We start from the raw sequence: 24,891 nt of genomic DNA on the forward strand, positions 1-24,891 counted from the left end.
TGCCCCACCTTTCGTTTGGTCCTGTTCTGCAGATGGTTTGTGATAACAACCATATTTTTCCAGAGGCATAGGCCCCCAAACACTCATTTTTCTCCTGGTCTAGCTATATCTATGAGCTCTCATACAAGTGGGAACAATAGTTAGCAAAAGAACACTTGCTTTGGTCTGTGGCCTAACACCCTGAATGGAATCACAGGGAGTATGTCCGGGCCACCTGGAGGCTTTCTGCCTAGATCAGAGGGGCTATATATCCTAGAATGAAACCAGCTGAATAAAGCACTCTTCCAACTTGGCCCTAACTGGATATGTGTGACTTTAAATTCTGCTGGCAAGGAACATGTTGACATTGGCAAAGCAGGTCAGCTGTTGAGAAGAGTAAAAATCAAAGAGAAGGATATTATTCATCTGCTCATGTTTGGCAGCCCCAGTGCTTGGGTAGTCAGGTCACTGTCTACCCAAGTCAGCCACATACCACCAGACACTGCCACCAGCATTGAAGAAGAGGTTCAGAGAGTAGAAGAGGTTAGCAACTGAGAGTTGGGGTAATCTGACTGCAGAATATTTGTGAAATTTCTTACTCAAAGGTTGCAAATGTCACTTTTGTTTTGAAAATATTCTTTACCTAAAAAAATACTGCTTATTCAAGAAAAGGAAAAGTGGGGAGACTTCTTTTTTTCTGCCAGTCATTCTTAACCACAGCTGCACTGGATTCACTTCTTGGTGGACCCTTAGAAAAGCTAAATGTCTGAACCAACTCCAGCCCAGTTGTATCAAATTCATGGCCTATGGCCCCAGCATCTGTTTTTTTTTTTTTTTATTTTTTAATGTTTATTTATTTTTGAGAGAGAAAATGAGGCAGAGCATGAGCAGGGAAGGGGCAGAGAAAGAGGGAGACACAGAATCTGAAGCAGCTCCAGCTTCTGAGCTGTCAGCACAGAGCCTGATGTGGGACTCAAACTCACAGACTGTGAAATCATGACCTGAGCTGAAGTCAGATGCTTAACCGACAGAGCCACCTAGGTGCTCCTATCAATATATGTATTTTTTAAAACGCTCTTTAGGTGATCTTAATGTGTAGTCTGGGTGGGTATCTCTGCTAGGCCCAACAGGCAGAAGCCTGAGAAAATAGCTTCTTTGGGCTATTTCTACTGTCGATCCCACTACATGTCGGGCAGGCCACTGAGGCATTGGGTGTTTGGGCCATGTACTGGAGCCAATTTATAAACTCTCCACTTCAAAGCCAGTAACAAAATTCCTGCTTGGGAGTGAAGAAATTAACAAATGATTCCAATTTCCTATAATTTTAACAAGTCCAAGGCTATAATAAAGCACACACAGTACTCAGTGCCAAGTGAGCCACACCAGCATGGGAGATGCATTGGTTTGGAACATGTCCTGTGATGGCATTAGTGATGCTCCCACCAGTAGAGAAAATGTCCTGCAATCATGGAGGCAATATCTTCTTTGCCAAATAAATGGAAGTGAAGATGGTAATATTGGGTACTCATTTAACCAGAGAACACATCTTGATTTATTTTCTTATGTTGCAGTATATTGTTGATTCTAAATGAACCAGTTTGTATCCTTTAATATTCTGTTGAGATCATGTGTAGCAAATCTTTTTGATGCCTTTGGGGGGTCAAAAGTGTTCACCATTTTTTAGTGATCTATTTAAAATCCCCGAGAGTCACCAGTAGCCGTGGTGATTTGAATATTCACTTGAAGAAGACTTGCTTTGAAGCCTTCTATGATACATTGCAAGGTTTATGCAATTTTTTAAAATAAGGTTCCATGCCCAGCATGGGGCTTGAACTCAGAATCCTTAGATAAAGACCTGAGCTGAGATCAAGAGTTGGACACTTAACTGAGTCACCCAGGCGCCCCAAGCTTTGTGCAATTTAACAAGAGACCCTGCCAATGTAGCTCTCAACTTGTTCTGTCTCTCATGTTATTTTTGCAATTTCTGAGTACACAGAGTCCAACAAATGTTCCACTAACGTCTGAGGCATCTTTCCGTAGCACGTAAATATACAACCTAGCAAGATACTTGTGACAAAGGTCTCTTGTGTCCTTAAGCTATGATCAAACAGGACTCTGACAGATGGCACTGCTTGCACTCTCCTGGTGAAAATAGTCAATAGCTTTCACACTTAAAATTGGAATTTGGAAATAAAAGGTGGGTCAGGGCAGGGGTCTTCACTGAGTTCAGTCAATCACCATCTTATAAGAGATACAAAAATGAGCAAAGCGTTTATGGATTTATTTCTTCAACAGGAACACAAAACCTGAAACAGACTATAATTATGACAGTGACCATCATGAGTTATAGCCATGTCATCAGGATCACAGCTCTAACACATTTTCATTTGCATGTATGTAAACAGAGTTCCTCATGATAGTACTAATTCTACTCTGAACACACCATTCCAGGAAGCTGGTCCTCTGGTTGGCTGGGCTCCACACATGAGCATCACATAGTACCTGTCAGCAGACACCACTCAGCAGTACTGACCATTATGTACTCTAAAGTAAAAAGCACCACAAACTGTCCATAACCTGTCATGTGAGGAAAACATTGCATGTGGGGTGACAAACACAGGCAGTGCACTGGCCATTAGGCACATGTGCATCACACTTGCCTTCAGTTGGGCTGTCATAGGTCCACATGTGTGTACCACCTTTTCACTCTAAACCATACTGGAAAGCTCATAGCCCCAGAAAGGATGACTTTCATTTTGTGAGCTACTGCCTCAGTGTCTAGGAGGTAAAGACAAGGAGAGAAGCTAGGAAGAAATAAAAGTAGGATCAGTCTGATGAACACAGGAGTTTGAAACCATGGGAATGAAAGCAGACTAGAGCAAAGCCTCATTCCATCAGATCCACTAACAGGAAATTCTGCATGCATCAATCAAGTGGAAAGTGCCAGCCTTCTTGGTGCATATGTCTGGACAGAATTTGATTCCGGAGGAGATTGGCTTCCCTCCGGGGCTGGCGGCCGCTGTGAGTGATGTCACCAGCTGGTTGGCAGTGAGGTGACAATGTAAATCAGCTGCTAAGCAGCAAGGACAAGCACAGACCAAGGACTAACCACAGGGCTGGAAGGGAGAACTATCACCTGGGAGGCAAAATGGAGGGGCCAGCTGAGTCCTGGAAGCAGATGGTGGACAGGGCCTGTGGCCACAGAGAGAATTCAACACAGCAGTATGGTAATACAGCTCAATTCTCAGGACGTCTTTGTGCAGAGAAAAAGTCTGGGGAACTGGCCCTCTGCCTCGCAGGTCGTCCTGTTCCTGGGATGTTTTTGTGTGAAGACAAAACCTGGGTCTTGGCCCTACAGTGCTACAAGATAATTTTGGTTTCATTACTCTCAAATTTATTCTCTGCATCTTCCAGGTGGTAAAATGCCATTTCCCAGCATGTGATACCTGAAAACTGACAGCAGGCCTAAATCCTTATTTTGGTACCTGAGCTCCCAGCAGCACAGACCCTGTTCAACTCTTCAACCTCCTCTCTAGCCCCTCTGCCCACTGATCAGTGGTCATTCATAGCAAGCTATACCCTTTCTACGTCTGTGGGTCCACAGGGAGATCTCCCTCCCATCTCAGCTCTGTCTTTCCCTTGCACACACCATTGTTATCCATTCTTCAACACTTCTCAGCCCTTGGCCCCTGCAGGAAGCTCTCCCTGACTCACTTGACATAGCCCTATCATTGAATTCTGGCTTTGACTTCTCTTACCTTGCATTCCCCAGGCTATGAGATCCCAAGAGGAAGGTCAAGCTCTGGTTTTCTTATTTTCTCTACCACTTAGCATGTTTCATTGATGTTTAAATATTCCTTGTGATTTGGGTTCAAATTTAAGCTGTGTTTTATTTTGGAAATTTGTTTTTCCTTCATAGGGAAATCCTAAAAAATATTCAAAAGCCATTCGTTGATCGGAGCTTTAACAACAAAGGGAAATATGAAAATGTGCCCATTGTGACCAGGAAAGTTGGAGCATTCTCTTTGCAGTTGTCATTTCTTCATCTTCTAATCCCAAATTTAACTTAGGGCTGAGTTAGATGGCATCCTGTAGGCATTAAAAAGTGTAGGTAATATAAACACAGTTCCTACATGCTTCAGTGCCAGGTGTGCTGCTGAGCAGACCAAGGAGATCCAGCAAACTGTTCCCAGATCTATAAATCAGGCCCCAGAAGTGAGCTTCTCCAGTTCTGAGGGAATAAAGAAGAAGAGAAGGATGATTAGCTTTTTATCAATTGATTTCTAGGCCTGGATCATAGTCAGGTTCCTTAGAGGGTAGCTAAGTTTTGCATTATAATTTATTGTTGCTTATAACCTTGGCTTTGTATTCTCAGGAAAGGGAAGCAGAACCTTTCCTTAGACTAGAGGATACACAGTTGATGCAGGAATGCTGGCCCTCTCCTTAGAACTGGATTAGAAATCTGCTTGTCCCAACTCTTGTAAGTGATGATGTGGAAGGACAGGGTACTTTAATTCACAATTACTTCTTCTTTGACATTGATTACCTAATCATAGTTCTGCCATAATCTCCTGGTGGGAAGTGTGTTTTCATCTCATTTATCTCACCTGTTAGAATAAAGACAGGGGATATGTTCTATTCGTTACTCTATTCCATTCCAATAGCAGAAGGTAGGTGTCTGAAAACGGCAACTATATGAATGAATAAGTTAGATCATCCTCAATGATTTGTCAGGGATTTAATGCATACTTATTAGAGTTAAATGGCTAACCTTTGTGGGATAAAGTACAAAGTGACCTACAAATGCCACCGTTACAACAAAAGGAGGGAGGAGATATTACTGTCCCATTTCATAAATGAAGGCACATAAGGGAACACACAACAGCATGTGGTGAAGTGGTGCTTTGTGTCCAGGCCAGGCCTGCCTCTGTTCTCATTATCTTCCTCCAAGCCTTGCTTAACTCTTGTCCCCAGAGAAAATATGTATGTTCACATCACATATTTGTAAGGTTGCATATCACACTGCATTGTAATTCCTGAGTTGTGCTAGTTGGTGAGATCTTTGAAGACAAACCTGCTCTTATAGCTGCTAGCTGCTCCTGGATTGGCACTGACTGGGTGGCACAGGGAGGCTGGAATTCTAGATGGAAGGAATTGTGGGGCCTGGGACTGTGGTCAGAAGGGACACTGAGGGATGGGGCCAGGAAAGAACAGGGATGGGTGGGGACCTGGGAGTCTAGAATGGTCCTCAGGAGTGTGGACCACAATGGGGAGAGGAGACGGAGCATCTCATTTGAGCCACAATGTCTCAGAGACAAGATTGGCAGTACTTGTTAAAAAGTTACACAGTCCAGTTGGTCCTCTCCAAGAAGTTTTCTGAATCCTTGGCTTTCAGTGACAGAGGATTTTACTTTTTACTTGGGGAAAGAGGGATTTTGGAACTAAATCATAAAAATAATTTTGGAATTTGAAAAGCATATGGGAGACATATGACTTTGAGTAGAATTCTATGTAGCAAAATAATTAGGGGAGAGAGTGGAAATGACCAGTTATGAGGTGCACATCTTTTAACTGGAGACATTACTCTTGTGTAATGTGGCTAATTTGTTTGCTCAACATGAGTACAGAAAGAATTTCCTATTTGCCAAAATAAGTTATTAATAAAATAGTTCCTGAATAGATGTGACATTTTATAAGCACAAGAATGATTGCTTTTTTAAAAATTTTGTTTGTTTTTGAGAGACAGTGCAAGTCGGGGAGAGGCAGAAAGAGTGAGACACAGGTTCCAAAGCAAGCTCCAGTGTCTGAGGTGTCAGCACAGAGCCCAACGTGGGACTTGAGCTCACAAGCTGTAAGATCATGACCTGAGATGAAGTTGGACACTTAACTGACTGAGCCACCCAGGCACCCCTTATAAGCATTATTTCTATCTGTTACTCAATCCTTCTGGATCAATATTATCACCATTTCACAGCAAAGGAATCTGAGACTGGACAAGATTGAATATCTTGCCCAGGTATCATAGAAAGGAGCACATAGAATACATTTAAACCCATCACTGTAATCTCTTTTACAAATTTGAGGAAAGAAGGAGGAAGGAAGGAAGGAAGGAAGGAAGGAAAGAAGAAAAAGGAAAAAAAAAAAAAAACCTCAATGGACTTGCATTCTGACTGTAGAGACAAAAGTGAATATGTATGACATGGTGGCACAATAAGATAAAAGCAGTGTAAGAGAACTGCTAAAGCTCACCAGTGATGAGTTTGAGAGCAGTGAGACCCACATGGAGTATTTGGAAGGCCAGCACAGCCTGGGTATCTGCTTGCGATGAGCCTAAGGAGCATCTTAAAAGCCTTTAGAACCAAACAGGGTCAAATTGGAGGCAGCTCTTTAAAGCCTCTCCCTTATCTGTATGGGAGGGTGGGTCAGCACAGCGAGGCCTGAAAGGTGTGCTGGGGCTTGGGATGGGCCCTGAGCCAAGCCTCATGGGCCTGAAGTTGTAACAAATGAATAACACACAGATGCCAGGAAGGCTCATGGGGAAAGCAACAGTGGTATGCCTTCCTTTTGAAGCATGAGCATAGGGGAGAAGCTAAGGAATAGATAACTACATGAGGGAAATGAAGGGGATAAAGGCAGATGGCGGGAAGTCTGGTAAAATTCTGGAGATTACGTTGAGAGTATTTATAGATATTGCACAGAAGCAATGAGTAGGTTTTCTGGGGAAGGTCTTTCAGATATAGAAGTTTTGACCATTATGGAACTGGCAGAATAAGCAGGCATGAGCAAATTTCATATAAAAAAGCAGTAGAAGGCCTTTGGAAACTTCAGAGCAATCTGTGCCCCAGGCTCATCAGAAGCATGGGTGATGGTGGATGGCTCTATTCTCCATATAAATGAGCATCTTGTAGGAGTAGACAGTAGTTTTTATAGGTGCCTTCAGAATATAGTGTTTATATTTAAACATCCACATAAAAACCACAACATTTCTTGTTTTTGTTTTCTTAAAACAACATTTAAAACACTATAGTTTTTACTAGTACCACTATATAAGAGGTGAGCCAACACAGACTTACCTCTAAGGTAATATTTAAAAGAAATAAACCTGAGATTCTTCAGGATCAAGATGATATCCTAAGTGATAATGTTTAAACACTTTCCTCTGCCAATTTCCCACTATAATGACTCAACAAATATAAAAGACCAAATTCTATATCACAGTCAGTAGCCATAAAAAATTGAACACTGACCTACAAAATCTCTGACAGCTCATCTTTAACTCTCAGTATGAATGAAGCATGTGAATGTTTGCAAAGAGCAAGATCACAGAACCTAGGAAAACTACAATTCTCTTAGAACAGCACAGTGTGAGCATTTAAAACAAATGGTTTCCTGTCAGATAAACTTACCCCAGGAAGAAGAAATGAACAGTAAAAAGAGAGAGCAAACTGCTTCAACAATAAACGCCCAAACTTGAATCGTATTTTTGAAAGCTGCAGGAAAGATGGAGAATTGGTGGGCAGCAGTAGAAAGTTATGAAAAGCAGCAATTTCAAGGAGTTATTAGATGTTAAAAAAAAAGAGTGGCATAAAGCATAAGAGACTGTTAAAAACTGAGAACAAACTGAGGGTTGATGGGGGGTGGGAGGGAGGGCAGGGTGGGTGATGGGTATTGAGGAGGGCACCTTTTGGGATGAGCACTGGGTGTTGTATGGAAACCAATTTGACAGTAAATTTCATATATTAAAAAATAAAAAATAAAAAAAAGAGTGGCATGATTACTGAAATAAACAGCACATTGGAAACTAAGGAAAAGCAAACTATATAATTTCTTAAAGGGATTCTCCTGCAGCTCAGATGAAAGAGATAGACAGAAGGAATGTATGAGTGATAAAAAGAAGTAGAAAGATTTTCAGTCCTGAAATGGGTACATTGGGAATTCCAGAAGACAGGATAGAGCAAGTGAAAGAGAGACACGAACAATAGCTTCTCTGAACTAAAATAAAAATAAATATAAATAAATAAATCTCAAATAAATAATGCTAAATAGCAAAACAATCAAAAGTTAAAGTAATTTTACATTACTATTTTTGATACAATTTAATTTTTAATATAATTTAATTTTTGTGAACCTTGATGCAAATGTTGAGAAAGATTTCTTTTTTTATTATATGAAATTTATTGTCAAATTAGTTTCCATACAACACCCAGTGCTCATCCCAAAATATGCCCTCTTCAATGCCCATCACCTACTCTCCCCTCCCTCCCACTCCCCATCAACCCTCAGTTTGTTCTCAGTTTTTAAGAGTCTCTTATGCTTTGGCTCTAAGTTTGTTTGTTTGTTTGTTTGTTTGTTTGTTTGTTTTTGAGAGACAAAGAGGCAGAGGGAGAATGAGAGCAGCGGAGGAGCAGAGAGAGACTCCCAAGCAGGCTCCGCTCTGTCAGCAGAGCTCCACTTGGGGCTTGAACTCATGAACTGTGAGATCATGACCTTAGCTGAAATCAAGAGTCGGGCACTTAACTGAATGAGCCACCCAGGCACCCCTTAAGGTCACTTAAAATAAAATAAAAATTCTTCCTCTGACCAATTCAAATATCATTGTGTACTGCATCACTGAAAAATAAAAAAAAGTTTTTCATAAACAACAAAAACATATCAAGTAAAGAGAAAGGGCATACAGTTACTTCAAATACATGCATGTGTTTCTGATATGCAGTAATTTGACACTTTCATCCTCAGCATTCAACTCAGAGTTTGAGTCTAAAGTGCTTCACACCTGGAGGTTCAAGGTTTCTCTGAATCAATATTGCAGGGATGGCTCTTAATCTGTGCTAAAGATTGAGAATTTCTGAGCACCATTTGTACCTGCCACACAGTTTGGAGGAAAATGGAAGAATTCTGGACAGAAATGTGCTTTATATGTTTGGGGAACAGCAAGATCAGCAGGCCTTGTAACTGTTGAGTTTGGAGAAGTTAATGGAAAAGAGGTCACTAAATGTAGGGCTTACAGACCATGCTAAGGCTTCTATGTTTCATTCTAAGTGTGATGAGAAATCACTTATGTGACATATTTACATTTTAAGAGCCTTGTTCTAACTTATTTGACAGAATGGACTGCATAAGGGCAAGATTGGATTTACAGATACCAGGGAGGAAGTTATTTTATTTGTCAGGATGAGAAAGGTGAGGATACTTTACATGAGGATGCCACTAAGAGAAGCAGTCAGATTTGAGATATGTTTGAAAGCCAGAGTTTTAGGTGGATTAACTTTTAGAGAAAGGCAGAAAGCAGATAGCAAAACTGTGAGTAACCCTCAATAAAGGATAGTGAGGGAAGAAAGGTAGGTAGGAAAAGAATTGAGATATGAACTAACAGCATTGACTTCAAAGGGCCTACGAAGTTTCAGAGAGGAGGAAGAAAGAGTGCTCTGGAAATAGCAATGTGGAAGAAGGAAAACCAGCTGCACATTTATGCTTAATGTGCATGACATGGGGAAAGGAAAAGAACCCACTAATAGAGAAGTAAGTCCTCAGGGGAAAGCTAGCGTTTGTTTAGAACAAGACTGTGAAGGGAATTTTCAAAGAGATTTACTATATAGAGGATTTCGCTAATGAGAACTGATAATCTGCAGGGCAGAGTAGAAGGGCTTGGGTAGTGAGGGCACATTAAGAGATTGGTGATTAAGTGAAAGAAAGAACTCAATGGAAGTCTGCATGAAGAGTGCCTTGGGATTCTTGTTATGACATCCCAAAGAGTGACTTAAGGCATGATGAAATTATTCCTAATGGTCTGCTTTGAGGAAGAGAAAAATCAGTTCCAATTATCCCTCTTTTCTGGACTGTTCCTTTGATTGTTTAAAACTGGTACAGCATAATTGAATTATGTGTCCTTCAGAATTAAATAGCATCCTTTGCAAATTACTTGGAAACTTCTGACAGATGAATGTCCATTTCCTGAGTCTTAGGCATTTATAATAAAAGAAAAATTGGTCACACCAATTTGCCAATTCTGAAATTTCAGCTACCTAGTTCAAGAGACCTGGCAATATCCGTTAATTGTAATTATAATGCAATTCTCATCTTTGTTTCTTTCTATGTAATGTTTCTTTTTTTTTAAATCTGATTTTTAGATGTCCTTGGTTTGTAGCAGTTTGACTAAGTTTTCCTTGTCCTTCTCCAAGGACAGAAGTCTTCATTGACACCCTTACATCAGAAAGAGTGTATCTTTGCCTAGGACTTAGGGGCAGGAGATTTTTCTGTCTCTTCCTTGGTAACCTAACCTAAGGTTTTTGCTTTGCAAGAGAAGAGTCCAGGGAAGCAGTCAGTGTTTCATATCTCTCTTACTTGTGAATCTTTTCTGTGAGTCTAGTGGAAAGTCAATGAGAAAAACCTTGCAAGTGACTGAAAACTTCCTTTGTGTCTGATATTCTAATTGTTTCAACTAATATGTTAATACATAGTTAAACTTTTAAAATGTTAAAATTTTTAACTGCATTTTTTTCTAATTTTTATGGCAGCTACTTTTTCCTAGTTTGCTTTGCCCAAAATGAAAGAGTTCATGCATCCTGTCTATTCTTGGAAAGGCTTTGAATTTCCTTAAAATCCAGTTCACCTGATTGCCTTGTGTTTTCAGCCCTCTTGTGAGTTAAAAAGTGTTATGATTTTATAGGTTATGCAACTTTATCACTTACTGGATGATAGGAGAGTTGTAAGGATCAAGGTGGCATTGCCTTTTTTTTTCTATATTTTAAACAGAAGTGGGACCTTCTTAGCTACAACTGATGTCACAATAAAATATGTAGAATAAAGAATTAATATTAAAAATACACGGAAAACACAAAAGAGGAAGTGAGAACCTAGGATATTCAATGTTTAGGTAAAGGATAAGAGAAGTTCTACCAGAAGAAGCAAATGTGAATGAGGAAGAAAGAAAATTCAAAGACTAGGACTGAGAACATTTTCAAAACTAATAAATGGTATCAAGGTTCAAAAATTCAAAGTTCCATACACCAAAGCAGAATAAATATAAGCTATTAAAAGCAAAATAAAATGGAAAATATTAAAAGCTACTAGGGATGCATATTATCTTCAAAAGAGAAATAATTGGATTGTCAGTTGACTTCTCAACAAAAATAAAGGAAGCCAAAAGAAAGTGGAATAGTACTTTCAAACTAATGAAATACAATGTGTTTTTCTATAATAAAAAACCAGGGAAAATTCCCTAAAAATAAAAATGAGGTAAACTTCCAGTGGAAACAAACTCATGTTAACAGCAGATTTATTGAATATTTAAAAATCCATTCCAAACAAATATAATGATGCCAGTGAAAATAGTGGAATAAGGACTTCCAAAAATTTACCACTCCATAAAAGACATTTTTAAGTTTCAAAAATTGTCAGAATCAACTTATACAGAGGTCTGAAATTTACCTACAGCTTCCCAGGAATGTTTACTTAAGAAAAACAACCATCTGTAATAACAGCAAACTTAGTGGTGTTTTAATGTGACTTAGTCCCATCTCTTGTTCTCTAGCTCAGTGATACTCTTCAAAAATAATAGCACACGTTTCTATGGAAGCGTCACAGATGCTGCTGGAATGGTGTAACTGTTTCAAAACCTCATTCTTACAGAATTGTCTTTATTTGACATGTGTGATTGCTTCAACAAAGACCTGATTTCAGAAAGTGGCTCAAATGTCACCCAGTGTGAACAGCTATCTTCCTGGGGGCTTCTGTTGAAGAAAATTACAAGTAAGCCTTTTAATTTGGCAGCTGCCAGAGGCAATAAGAGTTAGGGAGAGCAATAGACTAAAAAGTTTTATCGAGAGTTGAGGAATGAGCTATTCATAGGTTCTTTGAAAGGTCTGACATATTCTGAGATTCTGTTAGGTCACACACATGGGTGGGGCTACATTCAAACTCAGGGAAGACATAAGAATGTCATAAACCAGTGTCTCTAGCTGAGCTTGAGACTACACACCACCATCAGGAAGTGAAAGCTAAAGTGGAGGTATAAATTACTCAGCTGATTGTTGAATGTGCACACAGAACCCCTAGGCAAAAACTGGGATATTTATTGGTTCTGTGGACTCAAGGAGATCTCTGTTCAGTCATTGGATAAGCACAAAGCTAAGAACAGACTGCAAAGGCCACATGTGGGGGGAAAAAGTACAGACTTTAAAGAATTAGTTCTGAAAAGTCACTAAATAAGCAAATCACAGCTGGACTGGGCAGAGCCAACAACAAACCTGGGGAGAGGGCAGAATTTTATTTCTGGGATTGCTGAATTAAAATGTACAGTATTCTGGGGCACCTGGGTGGCTCAACCAGTTGAGTGGCCGACTCTTGACATCAGCTCAGGTTATGATCCCAGGGTCATGGAATTGAGCCCTGGGTAGGGCTCTTCACTGAGCATGGAGCCTGCTTGGGGTTCTCTCTTTCCCTCTTCTTCTGCCCCTCCCCAACTCATGTGCATTGTGCATGTGAACTCTTTCTTTCTCTAAAATAAAAAAAAAAACCAAAAACACAGTATTCAACATTAAAAATTATGAGACATGCAAATAAAAAACAAGTATGACCTAGAGCCAGGAAAAAAAAAAAAAAAGAATGGAAATTGTCTCGGAAGAAGTCCAGTCATTGTTCTTATTGGACTTTAAATTAGCTATTTTAAATATGTTCAAATCACTAAGAGAAAGTGTGGGAATTATGTCTTTCCAAATAGAGAATATCAATAAATGCATCAGAATTACATAATGGAAATTCTGGACTTGAAAGTACAATTATAGTTCTCCTGCATGAGAAATATTAAAGGGAGTCACTCAGGCTCAAGTAAAAGGATACAATACACATTAAAGAAATGAAGAACCCCAGTGAAAGTAACTGCATAGGTAAATATGATAGATGGTATTAATGCACATTTTTGCATTTTTAAATCAGATGATTTAAAAGTTAACTACACAAAGCAATAATTACTGATTTATATTGATGAACACACAATGAATAAAGTGATATTTTTGTGACAATACCAGAATAAAGGGGGAAGTAGGATCTGTCTATCTATCTATGCAAAATTATTGTATACTACTGAAATTAAGTTGATACTAATCTAAATTAGGTTGTTATAAATTAAGATATTAATTGGAATCCTCAGGGCAACCAATAAAAAATTATTCAAAAATGCATAGGAAAAAACAAAAACAAAAAGAATAAAAATGGTACAATAGACAACACATATTTAACACCCAAGATGATTACAATGGAGGTAGAGTAACAAAAAGTACATTACATATAGAAAATAAATAACAAAGTACCAGATGTAAATCCTACCTTATCAGTAATCTCATTAAATAAAGATGGGTTGAATTCTCCAATTAAAAAACATGAAATGGCAAAATGGATAAAAACCTGTTAAAGTATATACTGTGTATAAGAGACACACTTTAGCTTCAAAGACATAAATATGCTGGAAGTAAAAGGATGGAGACGGATATACCATCCCAACAACAACCAAATGTGACTTAAATTCACTGTGCTAATATGTTAAAATAAATTTTAAGATAAAAAATCTTTAAGACAAAAAATATGATAAAGGGTCAATGTATCAAGAAGATATAATTATTGAAAATATGTATGTATTGCATATTTAACAACAGAGCATCAAAATATATGTAGCAGAAACTGACAGAATTTAAGACAGAAGTAGATCATTCAACAATAATAGTTGGAGACTTCAATAACACACTTTTGATTATTGATAGACAAACTAGAAAGATTATCAGCAAAGAAACTGAGGGCTTTGACAGCAATATAAGTCAACTGGACATTAAAAGACCACTCTATAACACTACACCAAATGATTAGAATATGTATTCTTCTCAAGTTTACATGAAAAATTTTCTAGAATAGACCAAATGCTAGGCAATAAATTAAGACTCAATAAATGTAAAATAACTACAATGGAATAAAGTTAGAAAGCAATAAAAGGAGAGTTTGGTAAATTAACAAAACAACATTGTCCTAAATAAACAATTGATCAAAGAAGAAATCACAAAAGTGATTAGAAAACACTTTAACGTAGATGAGAACTGGAACATAATATACCAAAACTTACAGAATGCAACAAAAGGAGAACTCAGATGGAAACTGATAGCTGTAAGAATATCTATGTTAAAAAGGAGAGACCTAAAATCAATAACCCAACCTTCCACTTAAAGAAATTAAAAAAAAAAAAAACAAGCAAAGTAAATTCAAGGCAATTAGAAGGAAAGAAATAGAGATTAGAGTGTTGCAAGATAAACTGAAGTATATTATAATTTTAAAGAGTTTATTTGAGCATACATTCATGTGGAAGCAAAGCCAGAGATTATTTGATTATTTATAGTTAAACAATTTCCTTTTTGGGGAAAGCCTGGTTGGCTCTTTGTACTTGGTTATTCTTAGATTTCATTTTCTTAGATTCCAGTGCATTGATTCCAGCTTAGGTTTTGTTTATATGAGCTACCAGGGCATTAGTACCACCTGGTCTACTGGCCTCCTCATTTAATTACTTTAACAATTTATCCCTTTTGATCATCCTTTCACACATAACAAATTGACCAAAAATTTGGTATTAGCACCTCTCAAGCATCATTAGGTTAAATTGCTCTTGTCTTGTCATAAAATTCATTTGTATGTCATGTTCGTGGAAGAATTGTTTCTGCTGTTCATTTCATTGTTGATATTGTTTCTGTTTCTCCAAGCACAGTGAGACGATCTGATATAGTGCTGCTGGCTACACACAGAAATTTAAGACTCATGAGAAAACCCAGTGCACTAGGGGGAATAAAGTGATGGCTCTCAAGAGGAGGATATCAAGAGATTGAAGTATATTTCTTAGCCAGAGCCCCCGTGAGCCAAATCAATTGGTACCAAATAAATCCAACAGTGTACCTGACAAAGTATCAACCTGTTTTAGTCAAGTGACAAGTAATTTTTGTATTTAAGTTTTTATAATACCAAATGTGTTGATCTACATACAGCAGGAAGTAATTGCTATGGCACAGAATTCTCCTTGTATAGCCAACAAGTAATTTAAATTCTACTTTCTAAAACCAACTTATCAGCTCTAAACAATCCTTATGCTAAAAAGGCATATTTTGGGATGGCATATTTGTTACCCTTTATTCCCTGCCTTTGAAATTTCTTTAAAAAATTTTATAGTCTAGAAGTTGAATTTGTAGATTGCTTCATCTCACTGAATCAGGTTTTTACTCTTGATAACAGGTCAATTCATTAAACAGTTGTTTTTCATTTCAGGAAGTGGTGTTGCAGGTGGGCTCCCAAAGTGAGGCCTATATGGTGTGAGCAAGCAGATATTTATTAAGAAGCATTGCTATGGAAACAAAAGAAAAACAAAGGTAATAGTTGGAGCAGACTAAAAATCAGTTTCTGAGCCCACAGGAAAATGAGCCAACAATTCCAGATGTTGGGCTCCTAGACATTAGGCTTGAAGCATCTTCTGTAATGTGAATGTTTCTGGTGATGTCAGTAAGTGTACTGGTGAACCTTCTGGGTGGTTCACATGGCAGCAGGCACAAAGGTTGTCCGTACATGAACTATTGGGATGATGTCTATGAAGTTTATATTACATAATCCAGCTTCAGCTTGCAGGGCTACTGGAAAATGGGCATTTTTGTTCTTAGTGATTCCAAATCAAAAAGCTGGAAGAAAATTGAAAATGTTAATTTGGAGAGTTGTAGCCAGATATTGGAGGAAATATGAAAAATTTAGGATCCAGTCAATTTTATAGGTAAATAGCAAAACCTCAAAGACAGTGAATAGGACTGGAATCGCATATCCACAAGGGTGTTTTACGGTTTTATACTAAAACTTAAGTTTTCTGTCTTTAATTATTCCCAATTTCCAAAAAAGACAATCACAGTAAGGCACACTTGTTTGCAAAATAAGCCTAGTCTTGTTAAACTATGCTTATTTACCTAAGTGCAGTGAGAATAATGATTTCATGCATACAGTTGGCCCTTGAACAACACTGTCTGAACTGTGCAGGTTCACTTATGTTCAGGTTTTTAAAATAAATACAGTATAGTATTGTAAATGTATTTTTCTTTCTTATGATTTTCTTAATAACATTTTCATATATATATACAGACACAAAATATGTGTTAATTGACTGTTTAAGTTATCGGTAAGGCTTTCTAGTCCATCAGTAGTTATGTTTTTGGGGGACCCAAAAGTTACACATGGAGTTTCAATTGTGTGGGAGTGGGAGTGCTCTTAACCCCTATGTTGTTAGAGAGTCAACAGTATTCTCAAATATGATATTGCAGTTAAAGTTTGGTGATAGTTAAAGGGTTTTATGGACTCCATAAAATCCATCTTGGTTTCTTAAAATTGTCAGGTAATAAAGAATATCAGGTGAGAGTTTTAAAAGCCTCTTTGGGATAAGAAGCCAATTCAAGGACTTGCTCAGTTGTGTCTTGTTACAATGGATTCTTACTGAACTTACAAACATTAATATATCATCATGAAACACTAGAAATGTTTAATAAGAGTTTTGAATTCTGCAGGGATCAGAGAGTGAGTAAAAATATCCACTTTTTATTTATAAGAGAATAATTTACCAAATTGCTATAAGTTATGAGGAGCTTAAAACAAAAGAGAAAAGTGGTTATTTAAATATGGAAAACAAAACATTGAAGAACCAGCAATGTTTCAAGCAGCTATAAAAATTATAATCATAGAGGCACCTGGGTGGCTTAGTCAGTTAAGCTTCCAACTTTTGATTTTGGCTCAGGTCATGATCTCATGGCTCATGAGTTCAAGCCCTGTGTTGGGCTTTGTGGTGGACTTGGAGCCTGTTTAAGACTCTCTCTCTCTCTCTCTCTCTCTCTCTCTCAGTCCCCCTCTGTCCCTCACCTGCTCACACACTCTCTGTCAAAAAAAAATTATAATGATAGTCATCAGTTAGTTTAGTCCCATGTAATTAATTCTTGATTAACATTTGATATTCAGTTAGCAGTGTTATGAACCTATGTATTAGAGTTCTGAAAAAAATTTTACCTTGCTCAGTAGTATGATCTTAAAGATATAAGAAATCTGTACTTGTCAAAATCCTTTCCAGGAATCTTTTTAGAGGAAGCACTTGTGTAAAAACATCAGAGTAAAACAGTATCTGGTTAGAATATGATGAAATTACAAGGAAGTGCCCTCATTTCTGTGGCATACGTTTTAAGACAACTACAATGATGACTGATAACATTGCACCCAGACATATAAGATTTCTAAAAATTTCATACAATTTCTGGAATACTTACATAAATAACATATATCCATACAAATATAACCTAAAGAATGTTTAGGATCACTTCTTATTTGACAATTTTTCTTGTGTATTTTAACATACCAAATAAATCTAGTCAGGTTAACATCTCTCTTTTATAAAGTGAGAGAAAATTATTTTGAGATGTTCCAGGGACCCTTTGGTAATTCCCAAAGTTGCCTCAAGGTCAAAAAGTCATTTAGAATTTAATTATGGAAAGTTTGTAAAAAAATCCAAAAGGTTTGAATACTGTTGTTTATCTAGTAAATCAAAATGACAAAGACTTCTAAGGCAAATACAGAAAGTTACTGTTTTGTGAAAAACCTTGAGAAAGAACTGAATCTTCTCCTAAGTAATAAAAGACGTGATATTGACAACATGAAGCAAAGAAAATTATTTTGATAAAACCCAAATTACCCAAAAGGTAAAGGAAAACTTTTCATAATCTCTTACCAAGAGCAGAACGATAGTCCAAGAAAATGTTTTCCTTTTAACAAGTAAAAGAGAATTACATTTTAATTTTGCATAGGCATACTATTGATATTAAAGCTCATTAAAAAAAAACTTTATAAATTCATTACATTTTAGCCAACTTGACCACTTAAGAGTTTCTGCCTATTTTCTATATCCATTTAGTTTTTTTTTTTCTTCTTTCTCATTCTGAATAACTAATAATTCTGCTTTGGACAAAATCACTCTTTTCCTTCAGAAATGTATTTTCATATTTCATACATTTTCCTACCAAAAAAAATCCTTTATCCCCTGCATACGAAGTTATTTCTCTTATTGCTAGTAGTTTCAATTCCATATATCGATTAGGATTCTTAACCCTTAGAGAACTTAATTTCTAGTGAAAACTAAGTAAGCAATTGTAGACTGTCTGTTACAGCAGCATTCTGTAGATTGGCAAATTTGTGACTACATTTCATAATTCCTGGAAATATGTCCTTTCTCATAGGAAAAATTTCAATGTGGCACAAAACATGTTTATTAATAAACCCAAACATTCTAGCTTCTCTGTAATAAGAAGGTAAAAGTAGATAAACCTATGTTTAGCAAACAATATATTAGAATTCTATCTTATTTGGAAATTGTTGGAAGGATAGTTTCATGTATGCAGTCCCACAATCCCCACTTAGCCACACAAGAATGGGCATTGGGTCCGGAATACTTTCCTACCAGTCAAGATAGAGCCCACTCGGCCTGTGCCAGCATTTTCACCTTGTGACACCTTATCTCACCTTGTTTAACTCTCTGAGTAGTCCTTTGTTTCTTTTTGTTAGTTTGTTTTTTAATTTATTTTTGAGAGGTAAAGTGAGCGGAGAGTGGGGGAGGGACAGAGAGAGAGGGGGCAAAGGATGCAAAGCAGGCTCTGTGCTGACAGCAGAGAGCGTGATGAGGGGTTTGAACTCATGATCCCTGAAATCATGACCTGAACCAAAGTTGGATGCTCAATCCACTGAACCACCCAGGTGCCCCAACTCCTTTGTTTCTTTTTAAAGTATATGCATCATGTGGCATCTGAGCAACCCACTGTTATATCTGCCCTCCATTAGGAGAGGATGGGTTTCTCCACTGAAGGAAGAAAGGGATGTGGCAGGTCAATTGAACTGTTTTGGCTGTTGAGAAAGACTACTGGCCAACAGGGACCAATAACTGCTATAGAAGACATTTTTTTTTAATGTTAATGTTAAATGTAAAACATTTTTCCACCCATTGTTTATGTTGTGTTTTTCTTGGGTATTCTGCTACCAAGATGCAATGGGAAGATGGATTAAGAATACTTCCCTGGGAATGACAGCCAGTGAATGACATTTTATTCCATTGGGATTGGTGAAAGGAGTAGTTGGGCTTCAAATTCCTTCTAGAGACCTGTTTTTGTTTTTGTAAAAACTTGATTTGTAAGACAAGAACTGTTGTTTTTACTTCCTCAAATAGGTTGCATTCTAAATGATATCAAGGGGATGACCCACCCATCCAACTGCATTACCTGATATTTTTTTTTTTTTTTTTTTTTACATATCAGGGAGATTTCCAACTAAGGTGGAAATCAAACAATTATGATGTTATAGATTTAGAGTTATGTAGTTTTGGAATGCTATAATAAATTATTTCATAAAGACTTTACAAAGGTTTCTTTACTCTTGGGTACATACTTCCATTTTATCCTAGGAAAGAACATAAAATTTTTACTATCAGATTTTGAATATTTGTCTCTAATTTGTCCAGTTTTTGAACTGGAGCTCCTTTTATTTTTTATTTTTTATTTTTAAAAATTTGTACCCAAATTGAGCAACAATGATTTCAGGAGTAGATTCCTTAGTGCCCCTTACCCATTTAGCCCACTCCCCCTCCCACAATCCCTTCCAGTAACCCTCAGTTTGTTCTTCATATTTATGAGTCTCTTCTGTTTTGTCCTCGTCCCTATTTTTATATTACTTTTGTTTTCCTTCCCTTATGTTTATCTGTTTTGTCACTTAGAGTCCTCATATGAGTGAAGTCATATGATTTTTGTTTTTCTCTGACTGACTAATTTTACTTAGCATAATACCCTCCAGTTCCATCCACATAGTTGCAAATGGCAAGATTTCATTCCTTTTGATTTCCGAGTAATACTACATTGTGTGTGTGTGTATATATATATATACATATATATATATATATATATATATGTATATATATATATACCACATTTTATTTAACCATTCATCCATTGGTGGACATTTGGGCTCTTTCCGTACTTTGGCTACTGCTGATAGTGCTGCTATAAACATGGGGTGCATGTGTCCCTTCAAAACACCACACCTGTATCCCGTGGATAAATGCCTAGTAGTGCAATTTCTGGGTCATAGGGTAGTTTTATTTTTAGTTTTTTGAGGAACCTCCATACTGTTTTCCAGAGTGGCTGCACCAGTTTGCATTGCCACCAACAATGCAAAAGAGATCCTCTTTCTCCTCATCCTCGCCAACATGTTGTTGCCTGAATTGTTAATGTTAGCCATTCTGACAGGTGTAAGGTGGCATCTCATTGTGGTTTTGATTTGTATTTCCCTGATGACGAGTGGTGTTGAGCATTTTTTCATGTGTGGGTTGGCCATCTGGATGTCTTCTTTGGAAAAGTGTCTATTCATGTCTTTTGCCCATTTCTTCAATGGATTATTTGTTTTTTGGGTGTTGAGTTCGGTAAGTTCTTTGTAGATTTTGGATACTAACCCTTTATCTGATACGTCGTTTGCAAATATCTTCTCCTATTCTGTCGGTTGCATTTTAGTTTTGTTGATTGTTTCCTTTGCTGTGCAGAAGATTTTATTTTGATGAGGCCCCAATAGTTCATTTTTGCTTTTGTTTCCCTTGCCTCCAGAGACGTGTTAAGAAGTTGCTGCGACCAAATCAAAGAGGTTTTTGCCTGCTTTCTCCTCGAGGCTTTTGATAACTTCCTGTCTTACATTGAGGTCTTTCATCCATTTTGAGTTTATTTTTGTGTATGGTGTAAGAAAGTGGTCCATGTTCATTCTTCTGCATGTCATTGTCCAGTTTTCCCAGCACCACTTGCTGAAGAGACTGTCTTTATGCCATTGGATATTCTTTCCTGCTTTGTCAAAGATTAGTTGACCATACATTTGTGGGTACATTTCTGGATTTCTATTGTGTTCCATTGATCTGACTGTCTGTTCTTGTGCCAGTACCATACTGTCTTGATGATTACAGCTTTGTAGTATAGCTTGAAGTCTGAAATTGTGATGCCTCTTGCTTTGGTTTTCTTTTTCAAGATCATTTTGGCTATTCGGTGTCTTTTCTGGTTCCATACAAATTTTAGGATTATTTGTTCTAGCTGTGTGAAGAATGCTGGTGTTACTTTGATAGGGATTGCATTGAGTATGTAGATTTCTTTGGGTAGTATTGAGATTTTAACAATATTTGTTCTTCCTATCCAGGAGCATAGAATCTTTTTCCATTTTTTTGTGTCTTCTTCAATTTCTTTTGTAAGCTTTCTATACTTTTCAGTGTATAGATTTTTCATCTCTTTGGTTAGATTTATTCCTAGGTATTTTATGGTTTTTGGTGCAACTGTAAATGGGATCAATTCCTTGATTTCTCTTTCTGTCGCTTCATTGCTGGTGTATAGGAATGCAACCAATTTCTGTGCATTGATTTTATATCCTGCAACTGTGCTGAATTTATGAATCAGTTCCAGCAGTTTTTTTGTTGAATCTTTTGGATTTTCCACATAGAGTATCATGTCATCTGCGAAGAGTGAAAGTTTGACCTCCTCCTGGCTGATTTGGATGCCTTTTATTTCTTTGTGTTGTCTGATTGCAGAGGCTAAGACTTCCAATACCATGTTGAATAACAGTGGTGAGAGTGGACATCCCTGTCTTGTTCCTGACCTTAGGGGGAAAGTTCTCAGTTTTTCCTCATTGAGGATGATATTAGCGTTGGATCGCTCATATATGGCTTTTATCATCTTGAGGTATGCTCCTTCTATCCTTACTTTCTTGAGGGTTTTTATCAAGAAAGGATGCTGTATTTTGTCAAATGCATTCTCTGCATCTATTGACAAGATCATATGGTTCTTGTCCTTTCTTTTATTGATGTGATGAATCACATTAATTGTTTTGTGGATATTGAACGAGGCCTGCATCCCAGGTATAAATCCCACTTGGTCATGGTGAATAATTTTTTTAATGTATTGTTGGATCCGGTTGGCTAATATCTTGTTGAGGTTTTGTATCCAAGTTCATCAGGGAAATTGGTCTATAGTTCACCTTTTTAGTGGGGTCTATGTCTGGTTTTGGAATCAAGGTAATGCTGGCTTCATAGAATGAGTTTGGAAGTTTTCCTTCCGTTTCTATTTTTTGGAACAGTTTCAAGAGAATAGGTGTTAACTCTTCCCTAAATGTTTGGTAGAATTCCCCTGGAAAGCCATCTGGCCCTGGATTCTTGTCTTTTGGCAGATTTTTGATTACTAATTCGATTTCCTTACTGGTTATGGGTCTGTTCAAATTTTCTATTTCTTCCTGATATTTCAGTTTTGGTAGTGTATATGTTTCTAGGAATTTTTCCATTTCTTCCAGATTGCCCATTTTATTGGCATATAATTGCTCATAATATTCTCTTATTAGTGTTTTTATTTCTGCTGTGTTGGTTGTGATTTCTACTCTTTCATTCTTGATTTTATTTATTTGGGTCCTTTCCTTTTTCTTCTTGATCAAAATGGCTAGTGGTTTATAAAATTGTTAATTCTTTCAAAGAACCAACTTCTGGTTTACGTTGATCTGTTCTACTGTTTTTTTGGTTTCAATAACATTAATTTCTGATCCAATATTTATTATTTCCTGTCTTCTGCTGGTTTTGGGTTTCATTTGCTGTTATTTTTCCAGCTCCTTAAAGTGTAAGTTTAGGTTGTGTATCTGAGATCTTTCTTCCTTCTTTAGGAAGGCCTGGATTGCTATATACTTTCCTCTTATGAACGTCTTTGCTGTGTCCCAGAGGTTTTGGGTTGTGGTGTTATCATTTTCATTGACTTCCATATACTTTTAATTTCCTCTTTAACTGCTTGGTTAGCCCATTCATTCTTTAGTAGGATGTTCTTCAGTCTCCAAGTATTTCTTACCTTTCTAAATTTTTTCTTGTGGTTGATTTCGAGTTTCATAGTGTTGTGGTCTGAAAATATGCGCAGTATGATCTCGTTCTTTTTGTACTTACTTAGGGATGATTTGTGTAACAGTATATGGTCTATTCTGGAGAATGTTCCATGTGTACTGGAGAAGAATGCATATTCTGCTGCTTTAGGATGAAATGTCCTGGAAGATGGTGGCGTAGGAGGACGCTGGGCTCACCGCGTGTCCTGCTGATCACTTAGATTCCACCTACACCTGCCTAAAGAACCCAGAAAACCACCAGAGGATTAGTAGAACAGAGTCTCCAGAGCCAAGCGCAGACGAGAGGCCCACGGAAGAGGGTAGGAAGGGTGGCGAGGCGGTGCGCGCTCCACGGACTGGCAGGAGGGAGCCGGGACGGAGGCGCGGCTCGCCTGCCAAGCAGAGCCCCCGAGTCTGGCTGCAAAAGCGGAGGGGCCGGACAGACTGTGTTCCGACAGCAAGCGCGACTTAGCGTCTGGGAGGTCATAAGTTAACAGCTCTGCTCAGAAAGCAGGAAGGCTGGAGGACAAAGGGAGGGAGAGCTGCTGAGCCCCCGGACAGCAGAGCTCAGCTTGGCGGGGAACAAAGGCGCTTGCCAGCGCCATCTCCCCTGCCCATCCCCCAGCCAAAATCCCAAAGAGAACCAGTTCCTGCCAGGGAACTTGCTCGCTCCGCGCAAACACCCAACTCTGTGCTTCTGTGGAGCCAAACCTCCGCAGCGGATCTGACTCCCTCCCACTGCCACAGGGCCCCTCCTGAAGTGGATCACCTAAGGAGAAGCAAGCTAAGCCTGCCCTTCCTGCCCCCGTGCACCTTGCCTACCCATCCCAGCTAATACGCCAGATCCCCAGCACCACAAGCCTGGCAGTGTGCAAGTAGCCCAGATGGGCCATGCCATCCCACAGTGAATCCTGCCCCTAGGAGAGGGGAAGAGAAGGCACACACCAGTCTGACTGTGGCCCCAGCGGTGGGCTGGGGGCAGACATCAGGTCGGACTGCAGCCCCGCCCACCAACTCCAGTTATACACCACAGCACAGGGGAAGTGCCCTGCAGGTCCTCACCACTCCAGGGACTATCCAAAATGACCAAACGGAAGAATTCCCCTCAGAAAAATCTCCAGGAAATAACAACAGCTAATGAACTGATCAAAAAGCATTTAAATAATATAAGAGAAAGTGAATTTAGAATAATAGTCATAAAATTAATCGCTGGGCTTGAAAACAGTATACAGGACAGCAGAGAATCTCTTGCCACAGAGATCAAGGGACTAAGGAATAGTCACGAGGAGCTGAAAAGCGCTTTAAACGAAATGCAAAACAAAATGGAAATGACGACGGCTCAGATTGAAGAGGCAGAGGAGAGAATAGGTGAACTAGAAGATAAAATTATGGAAAAAGAGGAAGCTGAGAGAAAGAGAGATAAAAAAATCCAGGAGTATGAGGGGAAAATTAGAGAACTAAGTGATACACTAAAAAAAAATAATATACGCATAATTGGTATCCCAGAGGAGGAAGAGAGAGGGAAGGGTGCTGAAGGGGTACTTGAACAAATTATAGCTGAGAACTTCCCTGAACTGGGGAAGGAAAAAGGCATTGAAATCCAAGAGGCACAGAGAACTGCCTTCAGACGTAACTTGAATCGATCTTCTGCACGACATATCATAGTGAAACTGGCAAAATACAAGGATAAAGAGAAAATTCTGAAAGCAGCAAGGGATAAACATGCCCTCACATATAAAGGGAGACCTATAAGACTCGTGACTGATCTCTCTTTTGAAACCTGGCAGGCCAGAAAGGCTTGGCACGATATCTTCAGTGTGCTAAACAGAAAAAATATGCAGCCGAGAATCCTTTATCCAGCAAGTCTGTCATTTAGAATAGAAGGAGAGATAAAGGTCTTCCCAAACAAACAAAAACTGAAGGAATTCATCACCACTAAACTAACCCTACAAGAGA

The 24,891-nt window shown here is 38.2% G+C and overlaps 1 long non-coding RNA gene across 1 annotated transcript in view; it reads left to right on the plus strand.

Moving 5' to 3' along the window:
- Positions 1-3,094: 3,094 nt before the first annotated feature.
- The window catches only part of LOC122228428, a 44,441-nt gene continuing 22,644 nt past the window's right edge, over positions 3,095-24,891 (plus strand). The window contains exons 1-2 of the long non-coding RNA XR_006206582.1: positions 3,095-3,206; positions 15,271-15,371. This is a non-coding gene — a long non-coding RNA (uncharacterized LOC122228428). The remainder of the gene's footprint in view (positions 3,207-15,270; positions 15,372-24,891) is intronic.

The sequence above is a fragment of the Panthera leo genome, chromosome C1, assembly GCF_018350215.1.
Source record: "Panthera leo isolate Ple1 chromosome C1, P.leo_Ple1_pat1.1, whole genome shotgun sequence".
Taxonomy (NCBI): Eukaryota; Metazoa; Chordata; class Mammalia; order Carnivora; family Felidae; genus Panthera; species Panthera leo.